The following is a 7644-nucleotide window of genomic DNA, read 5'->3' on the forward strand; positions in this document are numbered from 1 at the left end:
CTAACTCATTAGTTCACAAAGATTCATATTTGCTTGATATTAAGTAAGGATGAGCTCTGGGTGATATCTACTGCTTGTTAAACATTTAGTTGCTAGCATTAGCTGTGTATACCTTTTTGAGGCAAAAATTTAAATTTAAACAGTTTATATACAGTAATTTTACTCATGGAAATGGTGACTGTTGCTGTGTTTTGTGAAAAGTCAGCTTATGTTACTGTCAATTAGAAAAGAACAAAGCCATTTCTTATATAAGGAAATTGATCTTCTGAATATTCTAAATTCATAAAGGAAGATAGAATAGATGAATTTAGATCCTGTGCATATGGTGAATGTTGTCAGACATTAAAGACAATAAATGCAGAATCATGTTAACAGAGCACAAATGTTTTTCTTCAAGGGATTCTTTCAATCTAAACCTGAAAAATAATGTTTTCTGATTTCATTGAAGTCTGATGTATTTTCACTCTCTAATATTATATTATGGCACATTAAAAACAGGGGTTTTAATCCACAATCACATAAATGCCTCTTTTATTATACTTATTGAACTATCACTACAAGATCTCTAATTTCTTACATTTTTCTGATATCAAATTTCAAAATAATTTGAATACTGAATAATAAAGGAATTGCGTGCTATAAAATGCTTGTTGTGAAGCACCTGTTTTAATGCTTATTTTTATTCCACAATGTCCTAGACCTGTTCACTGCATGTGTCTATATGTCTAAAGCCATATATTTATGAAAGAGTATAAAAAACATATACATGTGTGTGGATTTGTGTCTGTGCAGGAACACATACACCTGCACACTAACACAAACTCACGTGTGCACATACTAAGGGCTAAATATTTAAATTAAAGCCTATGTACATATATCTTTTAGGAGAATGGTCAACAAAGAACAAAGGAAAAATGTCTTTGTCTTAAATCACTTATTTTTCTGAGAGCTGGCAGAGCAGGGCTACGGTTTCTTTTGGTCTAAGGAAAGATTGCCATCTATTGGATGACCTTGGAAAAGAACGGGTTTTTACTATGCATGTGCTCTATAATTCATGAAAAAATCTAATGAAATTGAAGACTTCAAGCTTAAATTGTACATGTTACTATTGTTAAATGGTATAAAAACTGCTTTATTTTCAAAACTGTGATTTTGATTTCTAGATTGACTTATGCTGCAAAATACAAAGGCAGTAGGTGTTTGCTTCAGAAGGAACGAAATACTGGATGTGCATGTACACAGTAAGCTCTGATAGCAGTTTAAATGTTTTCATAATATTGAATCCAAGTTTCTTTATTTAAGTTTACTGTAATACAATGAAAGAGACTTAAGCCAGCTCTTAATAGATTTATAACATATTTTCCTCTCAAGATTTGGGAATGGAATGATGCTCTTCTCCTGAAAACAGTATTTGCCCAGCTCTTACTGAGAGTTGCACTGCATTGCATTTAAAACAAAAATATTGCTCTGCTTGAGCTTAAAATGCAAAGCTTTCCTTCTTTCTTTTTTTTTTTTTTTTTTTTTTTTTTTTTTTTTTTTAACTTACAGGCAAAGAACTTGCCAGTCAAGATGAAAAACTTCTTCTAATGGAATCCAGCTTGAAAGCAACTCAAGAGCAGCTAAGTGAGCAAATAGCAGAAACAGTTCACCAAGAACAGAACAGTAGAAAATCACAGACGGAGAGATGAAGACCCAGAGAAAACATATTCTAATTTCTGAAGACGAAATTAGTGATTACAAGTGAGTTACTTATTTTTTGGTATTTGAGAAACAAAAGACATTAAAGCCAGCAGTAAATCCTTTTAATATGTACTGTATTAATCGTTTCTCTCAGGTAAAATGCAGTGTAAATGTGTCCTGTAACTCTGTTGAATAAACTATTAAATCTAAAGGATCAATTAATGTATATTTTAAAATGTGTCCTGCACTTAAAATATTGAGTGTTGAAAAGTACTATTAGTAGGAGTCTGGTTTATTTTTAAAATTCATATTCTGTAGTATTGAAGTAGAATAGTATGTGTAATTGTTTATTACCTATCTGTTAATGGTATTCTCATCGTCCTCTTTTTAGAGACCAAAGGTTACATATGGGTCTTATTGTCCTTCCTTTTTTTGTTATAGAAGCTGCCTCGAAGCAAGAGGCTACCAAATTAAAGAAAATTTGGTGTTTGAACATTTAGTCACAATAGCAAGGCATATATGAAGTTGCTAACATAAAGGAAAAAATACAAACTGTACACTTTAAAAGAGTTTACACTGAAAAAAGTACTTTTGTTCTAAGAAGTCAAATTTAGTATCTATTAGATTGAAGCCTAGCTCTTAGGATTTTATCAAAAAGTAATAATGTTCAAAAATTAGATTTTATCATTTAGCTTAATGTAAACTATATTTTATATTGAGTCACAAAGTGATTCATTTTTTAGAGTTCTTGAGAGTGACACTATGCTAAAAATTACTCACTTAGTTGATGCTTTTTTCATGCAGTCATTCTCTTCTTATTAAAGTTATGTTGCATTAAGCAATCCCGATATATACAGACTGAATTTCAAGCCGTTTTGTAATATCACAGAGCATGATGAACACTTTATACAAGATAATTTGGCTGCAGAAAGAAAGCCTGTTCATTTGGAGGTGGATTGAACATTTAGAGCTAAATGTTTTACCTCAGATTTTTAGCAAGCATAAAATATTACCTCAGCAAATGTATTCTTAGGAAGACTTGCTAAATTCAGATGCAACAAACATCACGCGTCTAAAGCAAAATATTATATACGCTTAGTGTAAATGACTTTTAGACTGGAACTTCATCCATTCTTCAGCTCAAATATTTATGCTGAAGACTGGGAAAAGCTTCATTGAAGAAACCCTGTCTTCAGTAATGTGTCTTCATTTCTTTAAATAAAATAGCTTGGTGGTTTTCAACCTGTAGTTATATCTCTAAAGACATTACTAGTACTTCTCTAGGGAAAACACTGTCACTGATTTACTTTCCTAACACAGCTTGAATCTTTTGTCATAGTGGGTTTTCTTAACCATTTAACGTAATTCCTCAGTTTACAAAATGCCATGTTATGCCTAATCTTGTAGATAGTTCTTTGTAAATAAAAAGGATACAAACTTTTAGGACTACTGATTGTGGTAACTTAGAGTGGGATGGGGGGAAAGGAGGGGGGAAGTGGAATTGAAACTCCCAGCTGTAGCTGATTGATTGTGTCATGAAATATAGCTTTTGAGAGAGCAGGAATTTTGCAAAAGTTCACTGAAATGAGTTTCACTAAGGTTGAAAGAGAAGGCCAAATGATAATCATTAAAAGATTTTTCAGAAGGACTTTTTAATAGATTTTTATACCTTATACGAACAAACAAAACTTGAATGAATCTCTTCACATGCAAAAAATTATTAACAAACCGACCTTTGTTCTCTTCTGTTTTCTACACTTGTTCAGTGACTTTGGAAGTTTGTTACTTCAGCACATGAACATAATAAACTTTGAGTAAGGAAAACCTTTACTTAGCTCTATAGATTATCAAAACTATTTTTATTTAATCTTATGTAAAATTTTGACTTTGTTTTTGATACCATTGTTTTTTAAAAGTATTCTGATGCATTGCTGCAGGATTACGGTGACCAAATTATTTGTTGCATCGGAAAAAATTAAAACTGCAAATTCAAAACAATAGGTTTAGTAAAATGGAACTGATAAATCTAAGAAATTAACAGTGAAGTAATTTAAATATTGAAATTTTCCTTTAAAACAACATACTGTGTACCTGAAAACAGTAATGCTGTGCCAGCCAGTATCTGCTCTGTTCTGTTCCTTGGGAAACAGAAAGAACAATGGATCTCTGTCCCCTGGGTATTTTGGGACAGGGAATGTCATAAGGGTTATATTTAGTCACTAGGAAGGGTACTGCATGTGTCATAAAGTAACATCCCTTTGGTGCTGACTTATTCAAAGTCATACAGTCCTGGACATTTCTTACCTTCCTCCTTAGTGAATCTGACAAATGCAGCTGGTATCAAGGCGAGAGCACAGGACCATACAAAGAAAAATACAGCACAGCTTAAATTGGTCACTTAGAACTACACTGAGTCCTGAGATTCTGCTATAGTTGTTGTGAGGCCTTTGAGGGGAAAGGTTCATTTCTGTATGCTTTTATTTCCTTGTTGTAAAGGCCTTGTAACAAGTTATTTTTCATGGAAGTGGTCAAAAAAGGAAATGGTTGACTAGGATTTAAAAACAATAAGCAACCCTTATATTCATTAACTAACCAGACTAAAAATATTTATTTTTAAAACAGGACAAAACCATTTTCTGCTAATTTCACAGAGTGCCCCTTACACTTATTTCATAGGGATGCAACTGAAAGTTTGCAACTGAAGTCACAGGCTTTGTTTGTTGTATACTTATCCTGGATGAAATAAACCTGAGGAAACAACAAACCCAGTCCCACTCCGCAGCCCTCCACCATACTTGCCTCCCCCCCAGTATAAGCCTGTTACACCTGAAAGATTTGTTTGGAATGTCCAGTGGGAACCTGGAAATCGTAATAATTTGTAGTATCGATTGTGTGAAGCTATGCAGCTGGGGCCTCTAGTGAATAGACAGGAATAGACATTTTATTGATTAACTTTTACAGTCATATTTTCAGGACTCTGCTGCAACATAATTTTCACTTCCTAGCTTTGTGCTGCTGCATCATGAAACTTGGATTCTTCTCTCTTAACATTTACCCACCTGAGAGAAACAGTACAGACGTGTCTTTTTTTAGCTGTGCTCCACAGAAATGCATAATATTTGGTGTAGTGAATTCTTTTAAATTTCCTCTCTGCTGTCACAATAAAATGAAAAATCTTCACAAGTGATGTTAGTAAGTATTGAACAAGTTGCACATCCTCTCTAACCCCCCACTAGATGCTGTTTGTAACATCTTTTAGTAATTCTGTTTCTCCTTTGCATTTTCATTCTTATTTTTTAATTGGATAAGTTTCTGGCAAAAGCAACCCTCCTCTTTACATCCACAAATTCCAGAACTGCTTAAAAGGAAATCCAGAACAGCCCTATAATGAAATCTATGCTTTTATTAGTTAGTGAAATTTTAAAAGGAGAAGACAAAATGTTCACTTGAAAATATGAAAGGAATTATCAGAAAATTCTCATTCGTTTTCAGGATTGGCATCCTGCATTAACTAAAATTGCTTATAAGATTACTGAGAGGATCGGATTTCAGTACAGTTACTAATAATTTTTTTAAAAATCTGTAGATGTACTGAAGTCTTATACAAACAAATCTCAAAAAACCTTTTTTTTTTTTTTCATTTCTGGCATTACTAATTTCCAGAAAAGAACAGAAATGGCATTGTGCCATTGTGAAAAGAACTGTTGCATATTTGCTGGTTTCTTTAGTAAGGGTTACTTTGTACATTAGATTCCTAAGCCATTTCTCTTTCATGCACTTAGAAAATTACCAGTGAAAATCCTCATCCATTTTATTCCTTTATTGGCTGTTTATTATTAGTTATTTTATGCACTTTCATGTGAACCATGTTTTTGACATAAGTTTAATAATGCCTTGTAGGCTAAATATTCACCACCCTATCATCACTGGTCCTAATATGATTTAAATGTCTGTCATCCCACTACTTTCTCTATGCTGTGCTGCTATTAACATTCTCTAATTATAACAATGCTTGAGATATTCGTGGTCATGTTTCATTTTGTCCTCCCCCTCTCATCAGAGACATGGTGGTGTGCACCATATGGAGCTACAACTGAGGCAGAAGCTCTCCCATCCATCACAAAAGGTTCACTTTGTTTACCATTGTCAAACCTATGACTAAATAATTCCTATTTTGTTTAAAAGAATCAGGAAAGGTGTGGAGGACTTAAAGGTAAGAATAACAACGTCAAATAAAGAGGATTAGTAGCAACTTTTTCAAGACCTCAGTGTCCACTGGTCCTGGAATAAGTAGAAATAGTCTCAATCAGGTGAAGAACTAGAAAATTTGAAGTGCATTAGTTTCTTCCTATGCATGGAAAATGAATGCATTATTTTGCAAACTGATTTATTGTAGTATCAGATTTTAATGGCATCCTAGGCTCCAATCTTTCAAACATATGTGAATATAAGTCACAGTTTCACAGTTTTGTGAAACCAATTATCCTATAAACATGTGAAAAGCTGTTCACAAGCTTGCAAGATTGAAGATGAAAACTTTTTTAAGGATCACTTATGATTTTGTTATGTAGTTGTGATGTTGTATTATGAAAGTAGTGAATTATGATGTAAGGATTACAGGAAATCTCTGAAACATCTGACTGTATTTCAATTTAGATTAATTTAATGGAGAATCCAAATTAGTGAGTGTCATTTAGTTAAAGAACGGGGAAATGGTATTTCCTCTTCTGAACCTTTGTGGAGATATTAAATAAGATCAAAGTAGTATTTCAGTAAGTTTTATATGTTCTAGGTAGATAGGACTCTGTGCTTAGCACGTTAACTGAATTTCTAGATTTTCTATTTAGTTTCTTTCTCGTTTTCTATTTTGACATATCTATGCTAAGGCTTCTTACAGTTGTGGTTACCTTTTCATTATGAATTAGGCAAGGTAAATTTTAAAACTTTTAAGAAGTAAAAAATTTGAAATGTTTTAAATGTTTATTAAATAAACTAGATGCAAAATATAACAAAATGTTTCTTAGAGCATTTTTTTACACTGCACAAATTCAGAATTAATTATATTTTCCCAATTTTAATCAGAGAAGGTTTGTAAGTTTATCATGACATAGCTGAAGGCTGCTTGACTCCAATATTTTATCTTTTCCTCTAAGAGAAAATGCAAATCTGAAGTATTTTAATAAACTGGTGCCATTTAGTTTGATTTTTAATTTCTAAGTATTACTGGAAAAAGTCATTAAGTAAATAAAAATTTGTGTTTATAGACTTTTGCATCATCTATGGCACAAATATTAATGTGCCATAATTTTTTAGTACATTAACAAAAACCCAAAAAATTATTCAAGTACAGGATATGATCCTATACATTTGTGTCTTCCCAGACACTACAGTTATGACTGAGAAAAGCTGAATTGATTGCAATAAAAATCTACCTGACAGTAAGTATTTGCAGTGGCAGACAAAATTATTTAAGAAAAGAGAATATAAAATTAGGAAAGACAGATGGACTCATAAGAGTGAAATACAAATAGTCTGAATCAGGATTGATTTCAACATAATGTGGTGGAGGAATCCCCACTTATTGATCAACTTTAAAGCCCATGCACAGCACTTAAAAAGATAAAGTAAGCAAGGTCAGATAATCAAAGCATTTAAATAGTAAAAACAGCAACTGCCACTGTAGACTGCTAAAATAAATCCATAATACAAATTGCTTTAGCAAAAGTGGATGAGCAGCTGATCTTCCTATTGAACTTTTATACTGTTCAGTGACCACACTGGGGAGAGGATTGGAAGAAATGCCTTGAAGATCAATATTGAGTGAGAGGTAGCAGGGATTCATTCTGAACCTGAAAGAATTACAAGTATGAGAGTAGAGATGCTGAGGAAATGTCATCAAGAAAGGACAGATCTTATAAAATATCACACATATTATAGGAGCATAATATTATTTGATATCCTCTT

The 7644-nt window shown here is 32.6% G+C and overlaps 1 long non-coding RNA gene across 1 annotated transcript; it reads left to right on the forward strand.

Annotated features, from left to right (window-relative positions):
- The first annotated feature begins 1548 nt into the window (after positions 1-1548).
- On the forward strand, positions 1549-6015 carry LOC121340088. The gene is made up of 2 exons (XR_005953255.1): positions 1549-1740; positions 5741-6015. It is a non-coding gene; the product is annotated as an uncharacterized LOC121340088 (long non-coding RNA).
- Positions 6016-7644: the final 1629 nt, after the last annotated feature.

The sequence above is a fragment of the Onychostruthus taczanowskii genome, unplaced genomic scaffold, assembly GCF_017590055.1.
Source record: "Onychostruthus taczanowskii isolate IOZ18803 unplaced genomic scaffold, ASM1759005v1 scaffold4, whole genome shotgun sequence".
NCBI classification, from domain to species: domain Eukaryota; kingdom Metazoa; phylum Chordata; class Aves; order Passeriformes; family Passeridae; genus Onychostruthus; species Onychostruthus taczanowskii.